Consider the following 16,974-nt stretch of genomic DNA (forward strand, 5'->3'; position numbering starts at 1 on the left):
TGGTAGCTGTGAGAATCCCTCCCCGCCCCCCCCTCCCCCCCGCCTCCCCTGGGTCGCGTCAGAGATGCACATAGACGCCTCATCCTCTCTCCATCCGGGAATGTCGCTGACGCTCTCTGTGTCTCTATATTTGATTGAAGCAATGCCTGGCTGAGCAAGGTATCGGGTTTTCCGCTGCGAAAGAGCCTGACGCCACGTTTTAGAGGGCCAAAATATAGAGACCGAGTGTGAAAAGCAGCTTAGACACTACTCAGCCTATGAATCATTTCTCGCTGCACTAACACGAACAAAGCACACCACCTGCTAGGAATAGCAGTTATATTAAGTGCAGTACAATCTAGTATTGCAAATCAGAGTTACATTCACAATCCATATCTATTTGTTGGCAACAATTTTGAAGACTGTTTTAGTTTGAATTAGAAAAAACAACTGGTACAATTCAGTGACTGCGTATCTTACAAATACTATTGTTCTCTGCGATTCCGATACCGATATGTGCGATCGGGTTTGTGCGGTCGCACCATCAGCGGCACGAAAATCACCATTATTCCATGAGCGGCGCTATAAGTCAGGAAAACGTCTCCCAACAGCACGTGACGTCACTTCACACCAACCAGCTTCTTCTGGCGCAGCATAAAGATACCAACACACCTACCGGAAGACCACTTACGTGTTACCCTATGATCACATAATGTGGTCCAACTGTTGTGTATACGACTACCACTATTACAGAGCTGGACTTCGCGAGATTTGCTGTGCGGGCCTGATTCTCACTTGCAACTCATAGTCGACTACTGCTGGAGCTGGAGCATTATACTTGGCTTCTTCGTAGCCACTGTACTGTGCTTCAATGAACGAGCTGTGTACGACGGCTCAGCAACTATACTGCACATACAGAGTTTGGGCAAAATAATATGACCACCTGCAGGAAAACAGTTCTCAAAGGAAACCACCTACGTATTCCTGTCCTCTAATATTGAATTGTAGCACCAAAGGGGAGAGAATGCACACACGTTAGTCTACCGTTAGCATTTAAGTGATGGTGGTTTCAAAGCTATCAAATGTACAATTTTTCGAGCCCATTTTCCGGATCCGTAGTGAAAACAACCATCCACAGTGGGCTCTAATGATATCTGAAATCATATATGACGTCTATAACTATACAGCGTCACCTGCATACGACAAGTATTCACATTAGAAGCGTTACGTCAAAACTATTGATACACCTTTCAGTGCGTCGAAACACTGAAATTGTTGTCGTGCGCATGCAAACTGCAAACAATGAAACGAGAATGTCATGTGGCCAGACGAATCATTGTTCACACCATTTACTACATTTTTACGTTCGTACAGTCTAGCTGATGCCCTTCATGTTGACCATCTCCCGCCTGCTGTAAAAGATATGCCAGACAACTATCTGAACCATGATGATAATCCTCCTATTCACAAGACTGTAACAGTGAATCTGGTCTAATGAAGACGATAAATGACCAACTGCAGCCATTTAATACAACATTTGTGAGATAGTTTGGAATATACGATTTCCTCGTTCAAGGATGCTTTCTGCGACATTTTTGCCGAAGGTGTGGGTACATAATGCTATGATTGTTGCGGTCGACTCGTACTTGCCTATCCCACGTCGGATCCATCTGTAACTCATGTCAGTCATACTACTAATAATTGAATTTGTCTCTTCTCACATGAATTCGTGTAACTTTTTGCACCTCATGCATTTCATAAAGAGTCCTACATATATTAATAAACGAGCATATGAGATGGACCTCAGAAATGAAAACCAGAATGGCAGTGCCTAAGCAAGATTTAACAAGAAGAAAAAGCTAACACGTGGAAAACAGAACAAGGAAGCGAGTAAATAATTTGAAATACTTGGCAACTTAATGAAGTAGGAAATGAGACATACCTCAGAAATAAAAATTAGAATTGTAAGAATTTAAGCATTTGAGATACGGTGCAGTACAAGGATTAGGTGAACTGACAATGTAAGAAATCACGAGGTTTTTCGTAATACTGACGAGGAAAGGAATACTACGACAACACTGCGAGGTGATAGCAGAGAATAAAGTCAGAGAATAACTTCCATGCTACAAGCGGGTTCTGTATAGTGAAAAATTGTGCGGGGAGACAGATACTGAAATATAGTCAACAAATAGTTGAAGATATTGGGTGTACGTGATACTCGGATTTGTGTCTATCATATAAGAGCAAGCATTAAACTGGAAGAAGAAGCTACGGCATGGAAAAGTGTGCAAACAACTAAGATTTGTTAAATGCTTTGTGGGGTCTGCGGTTTCGTGTGAAGCAGATACGTGGACAATACGGAAGGTAAAAAAAGACTGGAGATCGTTGAGGCGGGGATTTGTAGCAGGAAAGGCAATTTAGCAGGAGAAAAGGAACTTCCTGGCAGATTAAAACTGTGTGCCGGACCGAGACTCGAACTCGGGACCTTTGCCTTTCGCGGAAAAGTGCTCTACCGTCTACCCAAGCAAGACTCACGCACCGTCCTCACAGCCTTTCTTCGGCCAGTATCTCGTCTCCTACGTTCCAAGGTACGCAGAACAGCTTCAGTGAAGTTTGGAAGGTAGTAGACGAGATACTGGCGGAAATAAAGTTGTGAAGACGGGGCGTGAGTGGTACTTGGGTCGCTCAGACGGTAGAGTACTTGCCCGCGAAAGGCAAAGGTCCCGAGTTCGAGTCTCGGTCCCTCACACAGTTTTAGTGTGCCAGGAAGTTTCATATCAGCACACGCTCCGCTGCACAGTGAAAATCTCATTCTAGGACAAAAGGAGTTAAGAATGAAGCCGTATTAACATGGCGAATAAAGACAAATATTATAGGATATTTTGAAGAGAGGCAAGAACTGTGAGACACCTTGCAGGACAGGACAGGTAGTTTAAGTTGTGGAAAGGGGCCAAAGTAAGCGGCTGTCAGCTACACTCGAACATATAATCTTTTATTTGATCAAAAATTACATGAGCCATGAAAAAATGATTAAAAAAACCACAGCTTTAGTTCTGGAACTTAATTAGTGGCTGCATGCATCGTACAATCTGATGCCTTAAGGGCAAGGCCTCTTTAATTTAAAAACGGATGAAAGCCAATAACTTAAAGCTCAACCAAAATCAGAAATTTAAAAGGCAGCGGCGTTGGATTAGCCGAGCGGTCTGAAGCACTGCAGTCATGGACTGTGCGGCTGGTCCCGGCGGAGGTTCGAGTCCTCCCTCGGGCATGGTTGTGTGTGTTTGTCCTTAGGATAATTTAGGTTAAGTAGTATGTAAGCTTAGGGACTGATGACCTTAGCAGTTAAGTCCCATAAGATTTCAGACACAGTTGAACTTTTTTTTTTAAAGGCAAAGCCTTATCTTAAAACAGTTCCTTAATGAGGCTGAATGCCCAAAGAATCTGACACTTTAAGAGCAAACAACTTAAATTCAAGATTGGCTGAAGGCCCAGCACTTGAGACTCAATTATATTAATTTGAAAAATGGCAAAGGCTTTACATAAAACAGATCTTTAAACAAACCTTAACGTAAAAATCTGCCAGAAGCCATACAAGTACAAACAACAAGAACAAACAAGAAAAGGCGCTCAGAACTTCGGAGGGTCAGTCTGGAATTCAAACACTAACGCTCGCTTAGGTGAGACAGGCAGTCGGCCCAACCATTGTCGATCCGACGACAACCCAACCAACACACAGTTAACGGCCCCACCGACAAGCTAATCTCCACTTTACCCGACCAGCACACATCAATGGAACAACATAGTAGGTATTGGCGCCCACAACCAATTATACATTAAGCTGTCAAACTACACACCATGCGGGACAGTGACAAAACAATGAGGAAAACACACTGCCTCAATTTACGTCAATGGCCAGGGCAGGTAACCGGCCACAAGGCAGAAGATTCCTCTGGTGCACTTCAATTCAAATAACCAAGTACAGTTAAACTCCACCAGAGATTGACTAAACTTTGACAACTTGAAAAAAACACGTGGTCGCTCGCGGTAATATCCCAATAGCCGACAATTAACTGTAAACGACACAGTGTGAACAGTTGTGACTTGCTGGTAGATTAAGTCAAAAGTCAACTTTCATATCCAGGATTGGAGAGCCACGAACCTCGTAGCAATGGGAACTGCACCACACACTCTGACACATCATAGAGGCCGCCAGTGGGCCCAGCCAAACTATGCGCCGCAGAGCTATCCTCGCTGCTCCACGCCAACCGACCAACTGCCCGCACACATCCCAGCTGGAAACTATGAGCGCCAGGCCAAAGATAGTCCAAGGTGCGGATATCGGTACACACTAGTGCTGCCACCCGCGGAAAGAGAGGATAACAGCATAATCGCGATAACTGCGGGAGACTAAACACATAATAGCAACCAAGATTTAATCCAACTCATAGCATGAGCCAGCCACGGCTCAAATTGCTTACGACACTGTCAAATAAAACAATGTTTAATAACAGGTTCTGAAAGAATGATCACAGGAGAAGAAGACGAGGGAGAAAACAGTACCAGCTGACAGATACGCTGTTATTTAATTGAGTGTACTGGGCGTGTGCATCTGGGAAGAGAGCTTTTAATTTTTCTCGTAGGAAGGTGCGATGCTGGTTTCTCAGTTCTTGTTGGTCGGTAGGAGGCCGTCCGTGACTCTCCCTTAGGACGGGCGAGCACCCCTGGGGAGCTGGCCAGTTTTCGCAGAAGTTGGGTTGTGGCTTGCATCGTGCTTGTCGTGGCAGAGCCGCCATCTGGTCTCGCTCAGGGCAGTGGATGCTGTGCCGCCGCTGCCATCCCTGAGAATAACTGAGCACGACATTTTTTTTCCTTTTCTGTGTGCACGTCAAAGGACGCGATGCCTTGGCGCTGCCCAGCCACCGTGGGAAAGTCGGTATCTTTCCAAGCAAAAACTTTCCGAAGCCAAGTACCAAGTAAAACAGATCGCTGCTTCCGATTTCTCAACGGGAGAAAATTCGATCGGTGCTATATTTCCAAAATTTTGGTGTATCCATTCACATGAGTCTTCCCCACCACTTTAATTGGCGCGAAGAGGTAAACCTATCGAGGAGACGTACTTCTAGTGCCGTACCAATCTCACGTACCACAACGTGTATTTCGAGCGCCAAAGGATGACAGTTCCTGCTGCGTTGCCCTGAGTGTTTATTTTACTTTTTATTTCTTAATTTTTGAGTGAGCAGTTAAGTGGTCTGAACTGAGACCCTTGGCGATTCGTCTTCTGGGCGCTGTCTATGCTGATAAGCGTGCACTCGGTTGTATTTGGAGAAATGTAAGTGCCGCATGTGGTTCCACCGCCAGACACCACACTTGCCAGGTGGTAGCCTTTAAATCGGCCGTGGTCCGTTAGCATACGTCGGACCTACGTGTCGCCACTATCAGTGATTGCAGACCGAGCGCCGCCACACGGCAGGTCTAGTCTAGAGAGACTCCCTAGCACTTGCCCCAGTTGTACAGCCGACTTTGCTAGCGATGGTTCACTGCCTACATACGCTCTCATTTGCAGAGACGACAGTTTAGCATAGCCTTCAGCTACGTCATTTGCTACGACCTAGCAAGGCGCCATATTCAGTTACTATAATTACTGATAATATTGTGAATCATGTACCATCAAGAGCGACGTTCATCAATAATGGATTAAAGTTAAGTATCAAACTAATTACGTCCGCTTTCTGAATTCTAATTCCTTGTCATGTTCCAGACCTCACGACAGTATAGTTCTTCCCTCCTCACGCCAGCCTGCGTGAGCTAAAACGCGTGCAATTCGGCCTCCGCTAGTAACACGGTGTTGCCTCTTCTGCCAACACAACACCGCAATTGCGGTAGTGTGATCCATACTCTGAGCAGATCGTACTCACTTTGCCACACAACTTCTATTGCTTAATTGGTTACAATTTTTTGCCTCTTTTTCTTCTCCTTAACTCTGAATTCATGAACTGAGAAGATGAGGACACGTTTCTGTGTTTACCCTGGACAGTCGTCCAGTAATGTGGTACCTTCCCACAGTGTTAGCGCTGGGTGGTTATAATTAAATTGCAACTACTTAAGTTGGTACAGTGTGGGCAGTAATTATCATATGGCAGCGAAACTTGGTAGATATGCTAATTCATTAGTGTGGAACCGATTTGCGCTGTAAACAATTAGTTCCAGTTTTGGCCAGCACGTGCAAATCTGGTGTTTTGGATGCAGGAAGGACATATAATTGTGTTTCCATAGAGTGTGAAAAAAATTTAACACGACGTAGAGGATGCTCCACTGAAGAATTTGAGGTTGAGAACCTGCGGTCGGAGAAGCTTCCTTAAGGAGATAATAGGAATAGAAGCACATTACTGTATACTTTTTTATTTACAGTAGTTACAGTTAACTGCAACTACCATAACGCAATGAACGTACCATTTGTACTGTGTCTTACAAAATGTGCTGAAACTGACGGCCATCAACCTCAATGCAAGCATGACTTCGGCGTACAAGATTCTGACGCACACTGACAAACACCCCTAGTGTGTTTCGAATCATATCACAAGTAGCTACAATTCTGGGAACTAATTCCATCTCCGTATCCACTGGAGTCTCATACACAAGTGACTTTACATATCCCCAAAGGAAATAATCAAGGGTATTCAGGTCAGGTGACGTTGCAGGCCATGGAATAGGACACCCCCTTCCAATCCAGCGATCAGGAAATACGGCATTGAGATGGCTGCGGACATCCACACTGATGTGAGGTGGTACACCGTCATGTTGCATCCACTTCCTCTCACGAGCAGCCAAGGTTATGTTCTCCAACAACTCAGGTAGAACTCTTTGCACGAACCTCAAGTACATGTGTGCACTCAGACAGCCAGCTACAAGATATGGCCCGGCGAGATTGCCGCCTACAATAATGGCTCACATATTCACAGAAAGACGTATTTGACTGTATGACTCTACTTCAGCGTGACCGTTTTCTTAATCCCACACATGGCTATTGCTGCTGTGAGAAATACCATCACGATCGTAGGGCCTTGTCAGTAAACAGCGCGATTTGGAGGAATTCGGGTCCATCAATACATTGTTGGAGCAGCCGCTGACCCAATGCGACTCTTGGTGCAAAGTCAGTCACAGACACTGCATAGACTCGTTGTGGACGACGTGAATGCGATTGTTGTGCGTGGAGTACTCGCCGCTAGCTAGTATGTGCAGCGTGCAATACGACGAGTACTTGTAGTGGAGTCCGGTGAAACATGTTCCAATACCTCCTCCTCAAAATCGGGTATGCGAGTGCCAGGTCCCTCGTTTCTTCTTTCCGATGAACCTGCCTCCGGCATTCGTCGAGCCAGAGATATCGACACTCTTCGCGACAGATGATGCCTGTTAGGAAATCTTTCACTGTGCAGCCTTTCTGAAGTGAAATCATTGCAACGTACTTCTCCATACACAAGGTAAATGTCAGTGAGTTCTGCGAAACTGTACCGGTATTGCTCCATCGTATTGTACTGTACGTCTCTCAATAGCACTGAGGAATGAATGGGTCTGTCGTTGATTGTTAGCATTTTTCCGTCATGGGGCAATGTAAATACGATACAACAGAGCCACCTTATGGACAAGTAAAGTAAGCGAGACCTGTATCACGACTTCCTATTAAACAGACTCGTCCTCCTTGTTTACTTCCAGGAAATGATGTACATGTAAATAAACAGCACAGTACGTGTAAACTTGTGTTGTTGTTGTGGTCTTCAGTCCGAAGACTGGTTTGATGCAGCTCTCCATTCTACTCTGTCCTGTGCAAGCTTCTTCATCTCCCACTACCTACTGCAACCTACATCCTTCCCAATCTGTTTAGTGTATTCATCTCTTGGTCTCCCTATACGATTTTTACCCTCCATGCTGCCCTCCAGTATTAAATTGGTGATCCCTTGATGCCTCAGAATATGTCCTACCAATCGATCCCTTCTTCTAATCAAGTTGTGCCTCAAATTTCTCTTTTCCCCAGTTTTATTCCGTACCTCCTCATTAGTTATGTGATCTACCCATCTAATCTCCAGCATGTTAATTGTAAATAAACTGGAAAACAGTAATACTAGACAAAACGGTGGACAAGCTTACTTCCATATCTCTGTAAGCTGACTTCTCCGCCCCCAGCTTCCCTAACTCAAACTGTCCAGTGGAGCATTCTCTATGTCCTATCATATTTTTGCGCGCTCTTACGGAAACACCCTGTATACAAGTTTCCATACGTAACGGATTAGGAACAGAACGTGGTCAGAAAACGCCAGACATGTGATAAAAGCATAATGTTGATTTTAATATCAACAGTTACGTTCACATTTTGTTCAGTATGAGCACCAGAGACAACGACGAGGTGCTGCGTCCAAAAAACGACGTATTCACCAGTTGCTCGCAGCAGTTTCGGTAGAATCTGAGCAATCTGATACCGTATACTGGCCATCACGATCAGATGGAGGCCGAACGCGTCCGTGGTAAACGACTTCTTTTAGATATCTCCAGGGCCAAAAGTCACATGGATTGAGACCAGGTGACCTTGCAGGTCATACATCTGGGAGACCTCTGCAGATAACATTTCGTGGCAGGTTACGAAAAACGGATCTGTCACTGGGCGAGCAACACCTGGTGTTGCCACATCTTGCATGAAAAAGCGTGGTTTCCACGAAGCTGCGCTCTGCCAAACCAGGAATCACATGCTGTACAACGAGGTCTCGATATCCTCCAGACGTCGCGGTGCACCTGACAGGCCGAAAGGAAGGTGCTTGTGAATCCACACGTAACAGTCACACACTGCGAGTGCAGTGACTCTTCGTGCACAACACACGGTTCAACACTACCCCAATATCGCCAGTTCTGTGCATTCGTTGCGCTCTGTATTGTAAAATGTGGCTATCACTCCACAATGTATTGCCCAGCCTCATATCATTAATTGCGATCGGCTGCACGTTGCACGTTGCCACGGATCATGAAGTTTCAGATGCTGCACAGTGTGGATGTTGTGCGGATACCAATGTAAAATGGACCGCGAAACTTTCCTATCCATTGACCGTGGGGTAGAGAATTATAGTGTCGCTGCACGAGCAGTAACTCTACCCGGAACACTTGCTGCGTGGTCAGTTACAGCGACAGCAACCTTTTCAATAGCTGTCTCTTCCAGGTGCCACATCGAATTCAGCTGTGTTGAGAATTTCAGGCTCGCCGCTGTGGCCGAGAGGTTCTAGGCGCTTCAGTCTGGAACTGAGTGATCGCTATGGTCGCAGGTTCGAATTCCTGCCTCGGGCATGGATGTGTGTGATGTCCTTAGTCAGTAGGGGACTGATGACCTCAGAGTTAAGTCGCATAGTGCTCAGAGCCATTTGAACCATTTTAGAATTTCGTTATCTTTTTCTTTAAACCATTTAATGACATTCGGCTTCTCCTCAGACCTTTCAGTCGATTCTCGATGAAGCACTACAATTTTGCTGCCGTTCAAGTAAAACAGTTTCAATAATGGCGCACGGGCTCTCTGCTCGATACTCATACTCTTTACTCACTATACGGCTTGTCAAGTGACAGAGAGAATATCATACCCTCATACAAATAATTTGGTGGCCGAACTTGGAACAATTTTTTCCAGCAGAAATCGATTCCGCATTAATTGCTTTAGCATATCTACCAAGTTTCGCTTCCATACGACAATTGCAGTCCACACTGGATGTCATCGAGCTGCTGCACCCTAATTATAACCACTTGGTAACTACCCTTGACGTTTTAGAACACTTTTCTTTGTATTAATTTTATGTGACGTCAGTTATTAAGATAAATAAATTACTTTTACTCTCACTGTCGACTTAGATTCCAACAGCCCTTTCTGTCACACAACTTTTCGATGGTGACCTTCAAATAATAAAAAATAATCTAAAGTATTCCTAAGCTGTGATGATGTTTCGTGTGTATTCGTAGGGATCGAATCAATGATCAGTTACTTACGATTCAGTGAATGTAACGAAAATGCCCTCGTTCGTCTTGTGTGATTAGTGATTTCTCTATTGGCTGCAGAGATGAATAACTTGGTATTCTGTTGTTTCATGATACTTTGTCCAACGAACGTTAAGACAGAGATCACAAATTTCAGTGAAAATTCAAAACGGTTATGTACGGACGAAAATAATGAGAGGAGACAGAGAAAGATGAAGACCCCATTTGTGTAAAGACTAAGGAGAATTACCACCGCAGCCATGTGTACGCAAGTCACTTACATTGTCACATAAGAATCCTTTCTAAGCACCTGACAAAGGGCGCCAACATAAAGCGGTCGGGTCAGAAGAAAGGAAATCTGTGTTTACGCTAAGGTCGCAGGTTCGAATCCTGCCTCAGGAATGGATGTGTGTGATGTCCTTAGGTTAGTTAGGTTTAAGTAGTTCTAAGTTCTAGGGGACTGATGACCTCCGATATTAAGTCCCATAGTGCTCAGAGCCATTTGAACAAAATCTGTGTTTATGTATGTCCCTCTCTCTCTGATTATGGTTGTGTGTGTGTGTGTGTGTGTGTGTGTGTGTGTGTGTGTGTGTGTGTGTCTATGTTTGTGTGTAGGGCAGTTGGACTGGGAGGTTGGGGGACAGAGTACGGACTAGCCACTGCGGCGCCCTAGAATGAGATAAGAGCATATGTGAGGTTATCACGAAAAGCAGAACAGCAAAACATAAGAACCAAGCAGAGAGAAGCAGAGACGGCGATAACCCAGTGACAGGCAGCTGCAGAAATATCACGACCCCGTGACTGCTACTGTTGTGATATGCTGCGGCGAAGGCACAGGCTTTCATGTCAGTGGAGATGCTATCTAGTGCAAGGAAATGCGAGTGGGATCAACTTTACTCGGAAGCGAGAAAACGTGTGCAGTGACTGTATTCGCCTTGCGAGAGCACAAAAGGGTGAGATTAGAATTTAAAGCAGGATTAACGTCTTAGCTGCAGAAGCTGAGTCTGCAGGGTTCTGAATTAAAAGATGAAGTGGGAAGATAAAACCGCGGAATCACATACACAAAGAGAAGGCTTACGGTATTTTCGAGGCGAAACACAGCATTTGTGAATTCACTTGGGCATATATTTTCCTTCGTTTTGTTTACTGTGTAGTGCAGGATTAAGGTTTGCAGAAGTAACACTGTCTCATCTACATTTCTTTCTCTGTCTCTCTCTCTGTCTCTCTCTCTCTCTGGTGAGCCTCCGTACTTAAATTCTCAAGATTTCTCAGTAATACTTTGCCCGAGTCTTCCCAGAATGTGTTCTGTCGAAATCCCAACAGCAAACTTCTCCGTGCCTCTCTTGTAGCATCTGCCGCTGGTGTTCATTAAGCACTCTCCCACCGAATCAATGATCCCGTGACGAGACACGCCGCTCTTCGTTGGATCTTGTCTGTGTCTTCTATTAATCCGACTTGATAAGGCCGGCAGCAAGTATCGGTCGAACGAGTGTTTCGTAACTACTTCTCTCGTGGATGAATTAAATTTCCTTAAGATTCTTCCTATAAATTTTGGCCTGCCATCTGTTTTCCCTACCACTTTTTTTATGTGCTAATTCCACTTTGGTTAGCTCCGAATGCTTGCTATTATATATTTTACGGCAGATATTGTTACCAACGATTTGTAGCCCATAGCGTAATTGTACAGTAGCGCATTTACTCTCCCACGGTTCGAATATGTTACATTCATTTATTTTTAAGACCGCCTGCCACTTACTGTACAATTTATCAATTCTATACAACTCTTCTCACAGTTTTCTGCAGTGTTCCGGCATTCCTGCCCTTCTGTAGACTGTTCTATCGTCTTCGAACAGCCTCATGGAGCTTCCGAAATTTTCTACTGAACCATTTAAATAAGGGTGTCCCAGAAATATTGCGAAAAACTTCGAGGTGTTTTAGAGGGTGTCCCGAGGAATGGACTGACGATGGAGAAGTGTCTCTGGAAACGTCATCCAAAGACCTACAGAGCGTAGAGGTTATAGACATCAGCGCCTGCCACTTGGCTACCCCTTTGGCAGCAAACGTGACTTCATACTCTGATGGACCATAGGCGGAACGTTTCTCAATATTGTTTGTTATTAAGTGATCGCGACTAATTGTGACGATGGCCATTGGAGAAGATGAAGCTAGTCAGCTGACAGTTCTTGTTAGTTTGCATGTACTTTTATCAGCACAACATCTGCTTTGCAATTGCAAATAATGGGCATCTGATGCAATTTTTATTAATGCATCTGGCCATTCCCCTACTTTATTACCTACTTCTTGCGAGATTAGAGTTTACAGCTCGGCTCGCTCACGATGAAACTTTTAAGCACATGTTGTCAAACTCTTGTTGGCCCATTGAATAACCGTAGCTAATGACGGTTTTCAACGGATATTCAACTCTTTCTTTCTATTTGAACAACCTCAAGATGGTTGTAGGAAGCAACAGAATCTAATCATCGTGCTTTAATTGTGTAATGAAAATTTTGTCAGTTTTTTTACATCAAAAAATTTCATTTAATAAAACAAATCTTGATCATGAACAGTTGTGGTATATAGTCTACTAGCTGCATTTCAGGGGGTCCCTTTCAAGACAGATACTGAGACACTATACGGTGGCTCCCACTATCGACTGGGCAAGCGACGGCCAAACGCCAGCCTTCTATCGCACTTGAGATACGGCCTGCCTACGCGGCGCGTGGAAGTTTTTCCGATATGGAGTTCCGGAAGGAATGCATCGTCGAACGGAAACTTCGTTGCCGAGCGGGAGAGTTACAAGTTTGAATTTGCTACTTGCGCTTCACATAGTTGTCCCTCCGTATATATTCCTGTCCCTTGCTCAGCATGTTGGAACGTGAGCAATATTCCGGCTGGCTCGAGCAGACTCAAACAGCGTTGTTTAATCATTCATCTCATATCTCTCATGCCACACATTTGCAAGGAACCTAAGCTAAACTCCAAACTGAGTTGGATTAGTAATATTCACTCATTATAAGGCAGTACTTTTGTCTCACGAAGGTGATGGCACTGTTTTGTAGCGTTTTTTAGGCACAGCAATAAACAAAATTTGTGATTTGTGACAGATATACCTATGAAAAATACCGAGCGATTGTAAGACCATGGTCTCGCTTTCAGAAGGGTGGTGGTTTAAATTCCAGTCTGGCCATTGTGTAGACCGCCAATACTTTTATGTTCTGAATGTGCCATGAACCTACAGGCTGGCAACACCACTGTGAAAGTCTTTTGTGATTGCATAATAAATTCTCTATTGTGAAGATTTATTTGACTTGTCACTATTTACATGGCACATAGAAAAACATGCTAGCACATTCCAGAAACCTGGAGTTTGACTTCACACGCTGAAACTCGTCACATTACATTGATGAAATCCTCAAACGAATTTGAGGTATGATTGAATGGGGGTTCAACTATTTTTATCCACCTCTGACATAGGAAACGTTACAAGCTTTATTTTCTGTTTCATAATTTTGCAAAGAGGAAGATTTGAAGTTATGGTCATTTCCACAGCGAAATTATTAACCTACGCTTGTTGCAAAATGTTTGAAAATGAGTCTCAGGTATTGGTGAATAAAATGCAAAACTGTCTTGGCAAAAAACAGACATAACGTCTGCTGGGATAACCGCAATCAGTGGTTCTGCAATGTTGCTTATAATCCGTCTTGATTGCAAAAATGTTTATTCACATGGCCGGTTTCGGTTCCTCTAGAACCATCTTCAGATAATTTTGGTTACAGGAGTGACCGGTCCACACACAGCAACCTCCACATGCTGCGCCACATGTGACGAGTGGTAGTGTTATAGTGTTACTGTCGAGTGACAAGTCAAATTAAATAAATTTAACGAACAGTCACTTCCACAAGAAAGTGTACGCCATCTGTATCAAATAAAAGACACTGCTATAAATATATGTTTACATGAAAATACACGTCATTACTGATTGCACGGTTACCTAGTTGCCGCCATCATCGATTATAGCTTGGCCCCTTTTTGCCATGATTTTCGCGAGATTTCTACATATTCTCTCGCTAACGATCTCCGTATTGTCCTGATTTTATATGAAAGCTGCTTCACAATATATATTGGCTTTCCTTTAAGTGTTTTGTTAAAATTCGACCAAACATTGCGATAGGATTTGAATCTGGAGACATTGCAGGCTAATCCATCGTAGATACCCCGTTGTCTTGTTTCCACGCCGTACAGAGAAGACTGCTATGATTCGGATCATTATCCTTACTAGTGGAAATTTATTACAAAACTCAGTCTTTCTCCTCTCTCATGCCTGAGTAAAAGCCCATATTCGCCGGCAGTCCTTTCTTCTACTCCTTCTCCTGCAACCGCATTCCTGTTCCCAATGACCATTAGATTTTCAACTTCCTTTGCGTACTGAATTACCCGTTCAGTATCCTCATATACTTCCTCCATCTCTTCATCTTCCGCTTGCGACGTCGGCAGATATATCTGAACTATAGATATCGGAGTTAGTTTGCCATCGACTCTGATGAGAACAACAGTAACTCATCATCTGCGCTACCTGTCTATTCGTAGCGAATCCTACTCCCGTTACACCATTTTCTGCTGCTGTTTATGTTACCCTATACTCATATCATCAGATCGCTGCTACAACCCTTTACTCTGAATCATTATGCGTAGGTAAGACGTTCAATCCTCAAATGTTACTGAGCAATTGATTTTTTTTATTTCTGCGTGGTGATCAATTTGAATTATATGAATATCTATTGCTTTGTGTACAGTATTATCCACTCATTCATGGCTTAATAAATCTTGTGTGAAATTTCTTAGATATCTACAATTTCTATATCCACAATCCGACACCTGTTCTCATTTATTTTTACTTACTAATTCTAATCATTATGTATTTTTTTCTAATTAATATCAATTCAGTGTGTATTGGCTGTTTGAGACCAAAAGCAAAAGTAAAAGTATTAGGGAGTGTTATCACGATAATAGTGATCTTGGAATTGGGTCACTACAATCAACCTGATCTGATAAAAAAAGGAGCTGTTTCTCCCAGGAGTTCACAGACAAAGTCAACTAGAACTATTAGTTACATTTCACTAGTCAAGCCATCCCAGGCTAGCCCTTTTCAGATTTTTGTGAAGTAATTATATATTCTCTCTAGCTTATCCTTCCTGGATACATTACTTTATACACAACAGATATATATTATTTGCATACCATGCCAAGATCTTTTGATAGACCGTCGACTCAAACCTTTAGTAACCCGGCATATTTTACATCTTCATCTGTCGATCACTCGGTATCCATCACAACACGCTACGTCCGCCCTATTAAGAAATACACAATACAGTCAAAAATTGTTCTTGGGATCACATATGATTATACTTTAGATAATAAATGTGGGGACGTAGTGTGTCAAAGGCTTTTCTGAAGTCAAGAAATAACGCATTCATCCAGCTGCTTTGAGTCATGGTTTTCAGGATTCTTTATTTATTAAACGCACCATTGAAATGTAATACTACATGCTCAAGTTGACATTAAACGTTACCCATGCCATTTGAGATCAACAAGGATCACACAGTTCATGCGGTAACATGTTGTGCCTTATTTTCCAAGTACCAAAGTAGAATGTGTCAAAACTTAACAATTGCTAATTTACATTTATATGTACATGCATAGATATATTTTCAGGATGACATGAGCGAAAAGCGCTCACGGTTTCACATGGTTAATGTTTTAGGAAACTATTCTGGTGCGCGCAGAGGATGTTATTCTGTTCGATACACTTGGGAACGTTTGAGCTCAGAATATGTTCTAAGTTTCTACAATAAATGAGTGTCTGGAATACTGGACAGAGGTTTCGGGGATCGGTTGCAGATAGGTGACCCATGCTTTCTTCCAACGACTGCGAAAGTTGTTTTAAAGAGCTACTGCACTGTATAAATTCATAATGAATTCAGCAGATGAAGTTGCACGTGGAAGAATGACAGCTGATGTGAGGTATAATTGCTCTTTTAAATTTTAATTTATCAGCAGAGGTCAACATTCTGTATAACAGCGCTGTAAAGTTTATGTGTGACTATAGTTGCACGTACTATGAGGCAAATAAAATAATACTAGGGGCTACCCTGTTCCCGAACGCGTACACCGTATTTCAGGAAACAGAATGGAACACTTGTCACAGAGGGTTTTGACACATACGGCGAAAGGCTACGACCGACCACTAGCAGTCCGAATTTTTGCCCGGACGTGAGAAATATATACGAGCGGCCATACATGTGCGCCGGTTTGTTTACGACGCCGTAAAGCACGGATGAGGACCGCGGCCAGATGTGAGGGAGGGGGTGGAGGTAATCCCAAGTGACCGCTGGGCCGACGGCGGTTGGCTGCAGCACTGTAACGTGGGCCCCACGTGTGCTCTCCACATAGCAGCTAACACGTGTTTCTGGCAGCGGCTCGCGTAGGCCATCCGTTCTCCAGACGAACGCCGTAAATAATGAGGTACGACATGAGGCCAGCAGACTCTGCCACTTCCAAATTACCGTATGCAGTGTGCAGTCTAATAAAATACCGCCTAACCCAAGCGGGAAGACTGACTCTTGAGAGCGAACGACAGTAGTGACGCTAAAGATAATGGTGTATACGAGAACTTCTTTGCGATTGTATTGAATCGTACAGGCTGAATGGGCTAATGCACTTGTTTTGGCAACGCACTCGTCAGCACACCGGACCAAAATGAGCACTGCTGGAGAAAAAACACTAGTACAGTGTATGGTAGACCACGGCTCTATTTTGTTTTCCACGGAAATTTATTGCTTTCTTAAAATTGCTTCACACTGATATGATAGCAGCTGTCATTGGTAACAAGTCTGTGGGTGAAACATTCCTCGCGGTGTTAAAAAAGGGTGTGAAACTGCTCCATTGTTATTTTTCTTAGATGCTGCTACTGTCATGCGCTGGTCAAAAACCTTATTT

This window comes from Schistocerca americana, chromosome 6 (assembly GCF_021461395.2).
Source record: "Schistocerca americana isolate TAMUIC-IGC-003095 chromosome 6, iqSchAmer2.1, whole genome shotgun sequence".
NCBI classification, from domain to species: Eukaryota; Metazoa; Arthropoda; class Insecta; order Orthoptera; family Acrididae; genus Schistocerca; species Schistocerca americana.